This window comes from Quercus robur, chromosome 5 (genome assembly GCF_932294415.1).
Source record: "Quercus robur chromosome 5, dhQueRobu3.1, whole genome shotgun sequence".
NCBI classification, from domain to species: domain Eukaryota; kingdom Viridiplantae; phylum Streptophyta; class Magnoliopsida; order Fagales; family Fagaceae; genus Quercus; species Quercus robur.
In genome coordinates, this window is record NC_065538.1 from 71,847,790 (window position 1) to 71,861,236 (window position 13,447).

Here is a 13,447-nt window from a genome sequence, read left to right on the forward strand (position 1 = left end):
TTGATAGACTAAAATGCCCTTGCCATTGAAGAACAGAGAAGCTTTGGTTTGGGCAATCTACCTAAGAAATGTTAGGTAACAGCATGAGGTGGCAACTTTTTGTACTCTCACTCTCACATTGTAATTTAATTTTCACTCAAACGTGGCTTCCTGTCACGGCTATGTATCTAACAACCTCCTGTAACTATGACAGACACTCGTGAACCTAACACGAGGGTGAGTAGTGAATGAGAAGTAGCTCCCATTTGTGGTTGAGAAATGGTCAAGTGCAATTCTGATGCGCTTACACGTGCTATCCTATCGGTGGGCTAGAGAATATTTGTTGTTGTCCATGATTAAAAAAAAGAAGTAAAGAACGAACTTTTATAAAACTTTCACAATTATATATGTTTTGTGATTCATTTTTAATATTCAATGTAAAAGTAAAGAGGAACGGTGAAACTTAAAATATTAAAATAAATAAAAGGTTTTTATTTTATTTAAAAATTGTATAGTTTCTTTTGGCAATTTGTTTGTTCAATATGGGATTGAACCGTTTTACGTGCTGAATTATGATATGACGGGGGCAAAATAAGAATTAAATCATATAAGTTTTGATCACACTTATCAGACATATTTATAAAAGACAAATTTTACCCAAACATACATTATTAAATTGGATAGTTTTTAGTTTTCAGAAACTTATTTGTATAATGTTTATTAAAATTGTTTTAATAATTTTTATGCTAATGTATTATAAAAGTTAAAAATTATTTTATTTTCAAAAAATTTAATTTTTGTTAAATTGAAAAAAAAAAAAAAAACCCTGAGAAAGTAATCAATTTCTAGGCTTTTCTTTCTCAAAAAAAAAAAAAAAAAAAAAAAAATCTAGGCTTTGTTTTTTTTATCAGATTTCTAGGCTTTTCTCTCTCTCTCTCTCTCTCTCCCACTCGTTATACTTTCATCATTTGCGGCAAAATAGTTCCTCCATTTAGATCCTATTAAAATAGGAACCATTAAAATCAGAGTAAAAAATATCTAAGATGTCCACATGTGAGCTCTTATACAAATCAAAGTTTAACTTCTCTAATTACAATTTCATGACTTTTTTTTTTTTTTTTTGATAAGCAAAAAAAACAATTTTAATAAACATTATATTAAAACATAAGAAGCAACATCTTATGTACAGCTCACAGGACCATCCAACACTACCTGCTTCCTAAGTTTGGGACCTAACAAACATTAATTACCACCGTAAGCACTGTCTTCCGAGTCTGTAACTGTGACACCTAAAAAGAATTTAAGCTACACATATCTTTTCAAATTCTAACATGTCATCTTACAATAAATCATTTGTCATAATCTACATCATTTAGAACCCAATATTTGAATTTTTTGTCAAAATGCTCAACTTTACTATGAGAGAGTGACAATGGGGGATCAACAATTCGGCGAAAATTATCACGAAGATCCAAAAAGCTCTGGCGAACAAGAAGAGCTGGTCGAAGCGAGTCCTCGAATTCCTTCACCATCCCAGTTGGTAACCCCTCCGGCAACGCCGATTTCAAAGACTCCATACTAATCCAAATCCACACAAAAAAATGACCAAATTATCAATTATTAAGATATAAATACAAGTGGGTTTTTGTTGAAATTTTGATTTGGGTACCTGAATTTGAAGTAGGAGCAAGTGTCTTTGCGGGAGAGAAGGGAGAGGGAAGGCGTGGAAGTGAAGAGGGGAAGGCCATTGGGGCCCACATCGAGGGTGGGGTCTTTTTCGTCATTATTGAAAAAACATATTAAAAAGTCATCTTTAGAGATATTAAAAAGAATAGGTTTATATACATAAAATTAGTTTTTTTTTTAAAGACCATAAAATTAGGACATATTTGGTACATTAAATGAAGATTACATTGTTGCCTTCTTTTCTTTTCATTTTTTCTGTTGAGATAAATAGATAGTGGGGGAAAGGTAGATAGGGTTCAAACTGCATATATAGAAACCACAAAAAATATCATTATCAGTAAACTATTAAGAAACTTCTTTGATTATTTTTCCCATTCAATAAATAAATTAGAAGAATTTGAACTTAAGTTCTTTGCTTTTTCTATAAGAAGCGAATTAGATAATATTAGTGACTCACAAGATTTTTAACTCACTAAAATAAATTTAAAGAAGATAATAACTTTGGAAATCATATGGCAAGGACAATTGCATTTCAAATGGACTAGGGAAGGAGCTGCCTATTTTCAATAACTAGGTAGCAATGCTAAGTTGTTTTAACGTAAAAAAATTACAGTGAACTCCTAGGAGTTCCTCTCCATATTTTTTCAATACAAAGATTTTCAGCTTTCCTTGTCACAGGAACCATTTGTAAGAAGGCTTCCTAACTTGGCATACTTTTGATAACAAACATAAGAAGCAACATCTTTCTTTAACTTTCAGTGACTTTACTTTGCAGAAGGTTTATTGTACTTTGACTCATTTGCCTATCATGCATTGGCAGGAGAACTTGAGAATGGTATTTAAATTCAATATTACTACTACAATACTTGAACTTTGGATGATTAATAAGCCATTACTCAAATAAACACAACAAGACCAATATTACAATCCTTATTATTGCGAAACCATGAATGATGATGAAAAGAGAACAATTTTTTGTTATTTTTCCCCAACTTAACTCAAGTGGGAATAGAAATTTGGGTTTTTTTTTATTTTTTTTTTTTAGAGTCTGATCTGGCTATATATGTGGTAGATGATGTGGCAAGTAACTCAATTTTTTATTATTCTGTTTGAAACGTCAAAATTTGCAATCTAATGGATAATGATAGGGACCAAAATAACATGATACTGAAAGATAAATGACCAAATTGATACAATTGAAAGATTAAGAACCAAATTGACATATGGTGTAAGAGATAGGAACCATTTATATAATTTATAACCCTTTTTTTAGAACCAGTGGAGGGAGAGGAAAAGGGTGAAGCCAGTGAATATTGATGTGTATAAACATGTTGGTTTAATATGTATAAACATGTCCTTTTAAACATCTATAAACATATAATTTGCAATATGTTTTTTTTTTTGCTAATAATAATGGTGAAATATATATTAAAATAATAAAAATGATATTTACAATGAGCCATATTAAGGTATAATTAAGATATTTCTTTAAATATAGATATTGATGGGATAGCAAAAATTGCTCATCTCTGGTTCGTCCATAAGGGTCATCCGTGAGCCAAAGGCCAAACATTCAGGAAGGTCGTTTATGGACAAAGGAGTCGTCCAGAGGCAAAGCGCATGGACGACCACATGACACTTGGGAAATTCTCACGGAATTTTGGAGTGGGAATTAAACCCGTATTCATCGCACAAATTCCTCACAAATTCTTAACTTCCCTCAGCAGTTGTAACTTCTATAGCCGTTGAGGAAGTTATGTCAGAATTCGTTGATTTCCACAAATCCTGGGGAAGTTACTAAATCAATAATCGATCCAAGGTTCTCTATATAAAGACCAGTCGGTATCAAATCAAGGCAAGTTTTTTCTAACATTACTCCCTAGAAGTTGGAACTTGATTTTTGAGAGAGAAACTAACTTATTCATCGGAGAGGACTTGGCCAATTCATCCCGGTCGCCTTTTTGATAAGTGCATTCATCCTTGCAGGCCTTCACTACAACCATAAGCCCATTGAAGTCGAAGCCTTCAGCCTACTAATCTTGTTTAACATCAGTTGGCGCCGTCTGTGAGAAGCAGTTCGATTGCTTTGCAATTTGTCTTTCTACGACAAAAGGTTGAATGGTTCGAATAAGATCAAGGGTTACCGGCCCGGGCCATCAGGAGAGTAGGGATGCTTCAAGCAATCCCCATCGTGATCGTTAATCAGCCCTAGTGATGCCACAATCTTCTGTTCAACACATGCAGTCTATGGTAGCCGTCATGGCGGAGTTAACTCGTCAGAATCAAGAATTGACTAGGGAGATTAATTTGAAGAAGCAACGCTATGAGGGGTATACTGAAGGCCAAGCCCAAAATCAGGAAGATAGGGGAAACACTGAACCTGAAAGCCAATCAAAGGGTACCACGTCAAGAAGGGTGCCACAATTGGAGAAGGAAATGGACGAGATGAGGAAGGTTATGGCGGAGATGAGGGAGAACATGAGAAGGGCAAATCCAATGGAGGATCTAGTCCACCGAACATTATAACTTACAGCCAAAAGTATGAATATGTTTAGTTATTTCATTACAATTCATTTTATCTCTAATAATAAAGAATACCATTCATGTTGTAATCTTTATTCAATGTAACAAATATGTCCTAATTTTATCGTTTAAAAAATAATAATTTTATGTATATAAACATATTTAATTTATATGTATAAACATATTCTTTTTAATACCTATAAAGATGACATTTTAATATGTTTTATCATTAATGAGGATATATATATATATATATATATATATATATTGAAATAAATGATATTCACAAAGATCCCTTATGCCATGATTGAATGGCAAACCCAATATAAAAAAAGGTAATGAATTTTTTTTACAGATGAAAAGAACGAATCAACGGATGAGGATATTTAAACAAACAATTTCTTTCTTATGAGCTTCCAGAGATATAATCAAATTGGTTGGAGCAATATCAACTACGGTTGATTTTTCCACTTTAGTTGCATTTTGTGTGAATAACTAAAAAGGCTTCCTAAGAAACGACTTGATTCTTTGACTTTCAGTGACTTTTCTTTGTAGAAGCTGCATGTATTTTAAAATTTTCAACCTAGAATGTATGGTTAGGATGGTCCTTTGTGGTACTGAAATTCAAAATTAACTACTGTTATACCTGAAATTTGGATAATTAATAAGCAATGACTCAAATAAACACAACAAGACCCATTTACAATCCTTATTATTGTGAAACCATGAATGATGATGAAAAGTTAACATTAATTTTCATGTATATAATTTTTTAATTTTTCCCCAACTTAATTCAAGTGGAAATAGAAATTTGGTTTGTTTTTTTTTTTTAAGTATAATTTGGCTATATATGTGGTAGATGATGTGGTGAGTAACTCAATTTTTTATTATTTCATTTGAAACATTAGATTTTTCTATCTAATTTATAATGACAGGGACCAAAATGACATGATATTGAAATATAAAGGACCAAATTGATACAATTGAAAGGTTAAGAACCAAATTGACACATGGTGGGAGAGGAAAAGTTTGAAGTAATTGAAAATTTATGTGTATAAACATATTGGTTTTTTTTTTAGAAAATATAAACATATTGGTTTAATATGAATAAACATGTCCTTTTAAACATCTATAAACATATACTTTGCAATCTGTTTTTTTGCTAGTATTAATGATGAAATATATATTAAAATACTAAAAATGATATTTGCAATGAGCCAAATTTAAGGTTTTGGTCATGATTAATAGATCAACATGCCTTTTTTGACTTAGCAAAAAAGGCAAGTATGATGTCCACTACACTTTATGCTTCATCAACTATAAAAAACCATCCCCCAATAAATAAAAAACACTAAAAAACACTATGAGTTTTTTTTTTTTTAATATCTTTAAACAAATGAAGCCATTTCACATCGCAAATCAAATGCGTTAACTTTATTGCCTTATATTTCTAGTTAATTCTTAGGTTTAACCAAATAAAAGTACCTTATGTGCACACTTTATCTATTTGCATGAGAGGTGTTCTCCTTTGCAAGTTGATGCATCATGCATTTGCCTTTCTCTGGGCCTTACAAGTTGTTGCTAGAAAGAATTGAATGTAGGTTGTCTTAAGAGGTGATTTTAAAACTTGTGGTGACAGCCTCAATATAAAGAAGGATGGTCAAGTGGACCGGTCTCTTAGTACTATTAGTTGTAGTTTTTTGAACTTAGTAAATTCAGCTGGGTTAGGGGAATCTTATTTCTCAACCTACACTACTGCTAAACTTGCTATTAGGATAAAAAGTCAATTCTATTATAACAAGCATGATGCCTCCCAAAAGTAATCTTGGATAGTTGGATGTTTTTTGTTGGCTCTTTTTTTTTTCTTCCAAAGCTTTAGCCGCATGCCCGCATTAGACAAAACCAAAAGATTCTTCTAAATACCTTATTAATTGCGTTACTTAAAATCAAAAGATTCTTCTAAATACCAATTAATGCATCCTGTAAAAACCACCATGCATGCAACTATGCAAGTACATTTAGGGTCCGATTGTTTTGACTTCAAACGGAATTTAGAAATCATTTTCCGGAAAATAGCATGTTTGGTAGGTCCGGTAAATTGGGTCAAACTGAAAATATTTTCAGTTTGACCGTAAAATAAGGCTTATGAGGCGGAAAATGAATTCAGTTCTCATTTTCACTTCAAAGTATTTCTGGAGGGAGAGAGAGAGAGAGAGCCCAGATCGCAAAGAGAGAGGAAGAAGAGACTTCGCCGGCGACCACAGATCGAGCTCCAGTCCGACGATCGCACCGCGCCGATCGTCGATCGCAGCATCGCGCCGCTCGTTGATCGCAGCACCGCGCCGCTCGATCTCGCCTCCACCGCGCGATCTCACCTTCTCCTCCGCTGCGCGATCTCAATTTGACCAGATTTGATGAATTTTTTTGCTGGGTTTTGTCTCTTTTGTGAATGAGTGTGGAATTGATTCATTATCCACATGTTTACAGCTGAGGAAGTGTATGGAAAATTGGGTAGCTAGGCTATGTAAAGCATTTTCTGTAAAAATGTTTGAACGAACCAAACACCGGAATTGATTTTCCGTAAAACAAATTTTGAGGCAGCTAAACAGCTTGAATACATTTTTCTTTTCTGAAAATAGCATTTCCGGAAAATAAATATTTTTCGGAAAATATTTTACGGGAACCAAACACAGCCTTAGTTTCATGCTTTCATTTTTCATTTAGAAAATATACTTTAGAGCTTCATTTGGTAACACATCATGAACATTACTGGTGTGGAATTTTAAAGTTTGATGTGCATTGATAATAGCTTAATTTTGCATATTTATATAATTGTTAGAAAGCATTATCGTACTTATTTTGAGATAATTCATGCATTTCATATTTGGCTTTGAAATAATGCTGAATAATCAATTTTGTGCTTAATTGAATCTTATTGCATGAATTTGTCTTTTGTAGGAGAATGGAATTAAATAAGTGAATTTGTGCAAAGAAGAAAGCTAATGGACTTTACTTTTACAAGGCCCATGATAAAGTTAAAGAAGTCCAACCCAATTAAATTTAAGTCCAGTTGGAGCAGGGAATCAAATGAAATTTGCACCAAATCTAAGTCCAATTCGGATTAGGATTCCAGACTGCACATCAGTTAGCATTTTTCGCATAACTTTTGGCTCAGATGTCCAATCAAGATGATTCAAGTTGGGTTGGAAAGTTAACTTAAAGGGCTACAATGTTTTAGTTTACCAAAAGTCCGAATTCAGATATTAAATGGGCCGAAATCATCGGTTAATTAAAGCCTAAAAATCTAGGATTTTCTCCAAACGGGAATTCAACTTGTAATAGGATTCCTTAACCTATTTAAAGACTCTTTAGGGCAAAATTCAGTGAGGCTAGTGTTAGGGCTGAATGTATAGAGAGCTGCGGCTACCTCTTCCATGACAGTTAGTTTTAATTATTTTTCTAGTTTAATGTTTAGTATTTTATTTTTGTGTTTTCTTTCAATTACTATGAGTAGCTAAATTTATAATTAGGATTGAGGATGATACCTTGTTAAGGATTATCAGTATAATTTATGTGATTTGATTTTTCCCACAATAGTTGTTCTTTAATGATTTAAATTGTTCTTGCTTCATATCAATTGACTAAGATAGGATTCTAGATATGAGTTCAATCATGTTTTTCTCATGATTTATGATTTATCTTAATTAAATTGAATGCTTGGTTTATTAATTCTTGATTATAAAATTGGATATCGCTTGTGATTTGTTTGTCAATGGATAAAATTTATGATTTGATTTTTAGAATTTGATATATCTTGTGATTTGTTTGGCTATGGATATAATTGATGATTTGATTTTATACTTAAAAAGCGAAGAAGAACATACTTTTGATTTTTAAAATAAGGATTTTAATGAGAAATATTTCCATGATAGCAAGATTGATTTCTAGATTATCATGTAGTGAGTTGAGAAAAATTAATGATCATAAATATATGCTGATATGACTTACAAGGCGGATTCCAAAACCTTAATTCCTTTCCTTTGATTGTTTACATCTTTTTATTGCTTTATATCTTTTGCTTAGTTTAACTATTTGCTTAATTTTATTATTTGCTTCGTTTATTTAATTTTGAAAGCAACCAATTTTTATTAAACTAGATTAGGATGAATTTGGTTAAGATTTGATTTAATTTTCCTACGTTTATTCAAATCCCTATGGGTTTGATCTCGTTCTTGTCAAACTATACTTCGGTACGGTTCATACACTTGCGAGTACTTTAAAATTTCACAACAAAGTTCTTGTAAGTGTATGAACCGTACCGAAGAATAGTTTGACAAGAACAAGGTCGAACCCACAGGGACTTGAGTGAACGTAGGAAAATTAATTAAACCTTAACCAAATTAATTCTAATCTAGCTTAATAAAAATTGGTTGTTTTGAAATTAAAATAAACTAAGCAAATAATTAAATTAAGCAAAGATATAATATAAAGCAGTAAAGAGATGTAAACAATGTAGAGAAAGGAATTAAGGTTTTGGAATCAAGGTTTTGGAATCCGCCTTGTTAATTCATATCAACATATATTTATGATTATTATTTTTTCCCAGCCACTACATGATAATCTAGAAATTAATCCTGTTTTCATGGAAAATATCATCATTAAAACTTATGTTTAAAAATCTAAAGCATGCTCTTCTTCGCTTCCTAAGTATAAAATCAATTCGTCAATTGTATCCATTGAAAAACAAATCACAAGAGATATCAAATTCTAAAAATCAAATCATCAATTGTATCAATTGACAAACAAATCACAAGAGATATCCAATTTTAAAATCAAGAAATAATAAACCAAGCATTCAATTAATTAGGATAAATCCTAAATCATGAGAAAAACATGATTGAACTTATATCTAGAATCTCATCTTTGTCAATTGATATGAAGTAAAAACAATTTAAATCATTAAATTAACAACTATTGTGGAAAAATTCAATTCACATAAATATTACTGATAATTCTTAACGAGGTTTCATCCTCAACCTTAATTGAAAATCTAGCTACTCATAGTAATTGAAATAAAATACAAAAATAAAATACTAAGCATTAAACTAGACAAATAAATAAAACTAATTGTCATGGAAGAAAACTAAAGAGGTAGTCGCGGCTCTATACGTTCAGTCCTAGCCGTCCTCCTTAAACAAACTCTAACCTAAAGCATTATATAAGAGAAGTCACTCCTAATACAATTCGGACTAGCCTTCCTTTCTATTGCTTTATTTTGCTTATTCATAATCACATAACACATGCGGCTGACCTAAGGCTTTTCTTGACAATGACCAAAACTGAAGTGGCCCAATAGAAAGTCCTTGTTAAATTCTTGTATGTCGGTGAAGTTATAGGGAATTATTGGACTGGAGAAAGCCCACAAACATGCAAAATTCTTGTCTTTTCTTTTCCTTATCTGACACTTCGCGCCTTCCAGCCTTGCAAATTACAATTCTCTAAAAGTTCGCTTCTTGAATCAATTGGCCCCACCTTGTAGTTTCAGCATAGTCAATTACACTTCACTTGCTCTGCTTCTTCTTCATTTTTCTTGTCTTCCACTAATTCTTGTAAGAATGCAAAGCCTTTATAACCTATAAAACAAAGATAGATTATAATTAGTCACAAATTAATCATAAAAATGAGGTAAAATATGCAAATATGAGGGTACTTTATTGTATATATTTCATGCACATCAATTACTTGAAGCAACTAGTGTCTAAATTACTAAATCACTATCTTGACAAGCTTGTTAAAATAACTTGTGCATATCTTCTAATAGAAAAAAATTGGAATACATGCCTATTCAGGCAGCTCCAACACCATTATGTAGTTTGATTATGATTCTAATGATGAAAAAATACATCTAAATATCCAAACATAAGCAATTAAGCACTTAGATGCATGCGCAGCTGATACGTTTAGAACGCAAAACATGACTTCATCTCTAGCTATGACGTTATCCTTAAGTAGCCACAGGAAAACATCCACGGCTTCTCGAAAGCAACCATATGACTGTGGAACTAGAATATCAATAAGTGGTCCGTGACTTCACATTTTCTTTACACAGATAAACAATAAAGTCAAAAACTTTATCCTTGATCTCCCAACAAGTGAGTTTTCTAGTGCACCTTGTTAACCTTCTCTTCCTTTTTCTTTTTGGTTGATAAGTTGTAAACTTTCCAACCCTAGCTTAATTATCAATCTATGAATTAGAAATCCTTCTTTCAAATTCTTGTATCAACTTCGAGTTCAGAGATCAGGCTATATTCACATCAGGTGCTCTGGTATCAAAGATTATATCAAAGCTGTAGATAATAACGAGGCTGGTGATCGAGCTTCATAATAATGAAGGATTGCCATGTGAGCTTGGAAGGGTCGAGGGAAGGTGTGAAGGGAAACTTAACCATTGTTTTTAAAAAACTTAACCATGGAAACTTAACCAAATTAAAGTACCTTATGTGCACACTTTATCTCTCTATATGAGAGGTGCTCTGCTTTGCAGTTTGAAGCATCTGCCTTTCTCTAGGCCTTACAAGCTGTTACTAGAAAGAATATGTAGGTTATCTTAGAAGGTAATGTTAAAGCATGTGGTGATAGCCTCAATGTAAAGAAGGATTGTCAAGTGGACTGGTCTATTGGCACTATTATATGTAGTTTCCTTGAACTTAGTAAATTTAGCTGGGTTAGGAGAAATCTTATTTCTTAGCCTACACTACTGCTAAACTTGCTGTTTGGATAAAAAGTCAATTCTGTTATAATAAGCATGATGCCCATAAAAGTAATCTTAGATGTTTGTAAGTCTGATTGCATTGTTGTTTACTTTTTTTTTTCTTCTACAACTTTAGTTGCACGCCTGCATTAGACAAAACCAATAGATACTTAGCTTACCTTCAGTGTTTTTTTAACTAGACATTTCTTATTATTTTAAATATATAATAGCAAGTGATAGTAAGTTTTAATCTCCACATTTTATTTAGTTAGTAGGTGATGTGATGATTTCTCATTAAAATAAAAGAAGATTTTAGTTAAAAAATTACTAAAAGTAAACCAAACCCGATACCTTATTAATTGTGTTAGATAAAATCAAAATATTCTTCTAAATACCAATTAATGCATCCTTTAAAAACCATCATGCGTGCAACTATGCAAGTGCATTTAGTTTCATGCTTTCATTTTTCATTTAGAAAATATACTTTAGAGCTTCATTTGCTAACACATTATGATCATTACTTGAAGTGACTATTGTCTAAATTACTAAATCACTATCTTGACAAGCTTGTTAAAATAACTTGTGCATATCTTCCAATAGAAACAATTGAAATACATGCCCATTCAGGCAGCTCCAACACCATTCTGAAGTTTGATTATGATTCTAATGATGACAAAATACATCTAAATATCCAAACATAAGCAGTTAAGCACTTAGATGCATGCAGCTGATACGTTCAGAACGCATAACACGACTTCATCTCTAACTATGACGTTATGCTTGAGTAGCCACTGGAAATCCATAGCTTCTCGAAAGCAACCATATGACTTGTTGAACTAGAATATCAAAGTGGTCCACGACTTCACATTCTCACTACACCGATAAACAATAAAGTCAATAAAATTTAGGGTTTGTTTGGCAGAGGAGTTTGAGTAACGTTGTTTAAAATGATGTGGAAATATGGTTTAAAAAGTATTGTTAAAAATATGTATTTATAGTATTCATAAAGAGAAAAATGTGTTTGGTAATGTGTTTTAAATAGATATTTTGGTGTTTAGAAATATGAAGTTGTGTGTTTTGGTAAGTGTGTTTTTTTTTTTTTTTTAAAAAGCTGTCACCGGTACTGTTTCTCTTTATTTCACATTAAGACTGAACACGTGGGAGAGAAGAGACAGTATGATTATACGCATGGGCCTAGAGTACAGTGAAACACACACTCAAACAAGCTTGAACACAACTCATCTCCTGTGAAACACTTGCTCAAATAACGCTTGAACACAACTCAAACAACAATAGCTCAAACTCACGTACCAAACAAAGATTTCAGCATGGGGCCCACCTGTTTGGGTGTTTAAACACAAAACAACATTGCTCAAAATAGACTACCAAACAGGCCCATCATTCAACAAGTAAGTTTTCTAGTGCACCTTTGTTAACCTTCTCTTATTTTTTTTTTTTTCTTTCTTTTTTTGGTTGGTAAGTTGTTAACTTTCCAACCCTAGCTTAGTTATCAATCTATGAACTAGAAATCCTTCTTTCAAATTGTTGTAACAACTTCTAGTTCAGAGATGAGGCAATATTCATAATATGTCATGTGCTCTGGTATCAAAGATTATATCAAAACTGTATGGTATAATTAATGAGGCTGGTGATCGAGTTTCACAGTAATGAAGAAGGATTGCTAGTTGAGCTTGGAAGGGTCATAGGAAGGTGTGAAGCGACACTTAACTGTTGCTGTTAATATTTTTGAGTTCTTTCCTTCATTGGTGGTGGTATAGGTCAAGAAGAAAGGAAGGGATAGAGTCATAGAGGAGAGTACGAGGAGGCTTTTTAACATATAATTGAAACATGGGTTGCAGTATTAGAGTAACCAATTTTTGGTTTACTCAACATCGATCTCTATTCCACTTCTAATATTTCGCTACTTTTCAAATTTTGAAGCTCTAGAATTGGATTTTGTGGATTCTTTGACTACTGTAAAATCATAGCTAATTAAAATTGTGGGACCACTACACATCCTTGGTACAATGTTCACTCTACAAGTATAAATATCTGTGGAGTGTGAGGGGGTAAGGGTCAGGGTTCAAGTCTTCAAAAGAGAACTTCACACACATATACACTTAGGCTAGAGTATAATTTCTATCTTGTATAAAAATTAAAAAGAATTTTTTTTTTGATTTTTTAAAGGGCTTTTTTTTTTTTTTTTTTTTAGTATGTTGAGGTTTTAGATTTTGTGGGAATTGCATGTAAAGTTATACTTAGTGTTTGTTGTGGAGTTTGAGTGATTAAGTGAATTGAAGGTTGATAATTTGGTATGTTCTAGTAGATGACATAAAATTGTATGTTCTAGTGATTTTGAGAAATTGAAGGCTCTGGGCCTCGTGGTTCATAGAGAGGAGGGCATTGGAAGGATAACAGGCCGACGCTTTCTCATTCCCATCAAAGCCCAATGAGTTCAACCTAAATGGACCATTACCTTTTAAAAAGGATTCCATCAAAAAATAAATA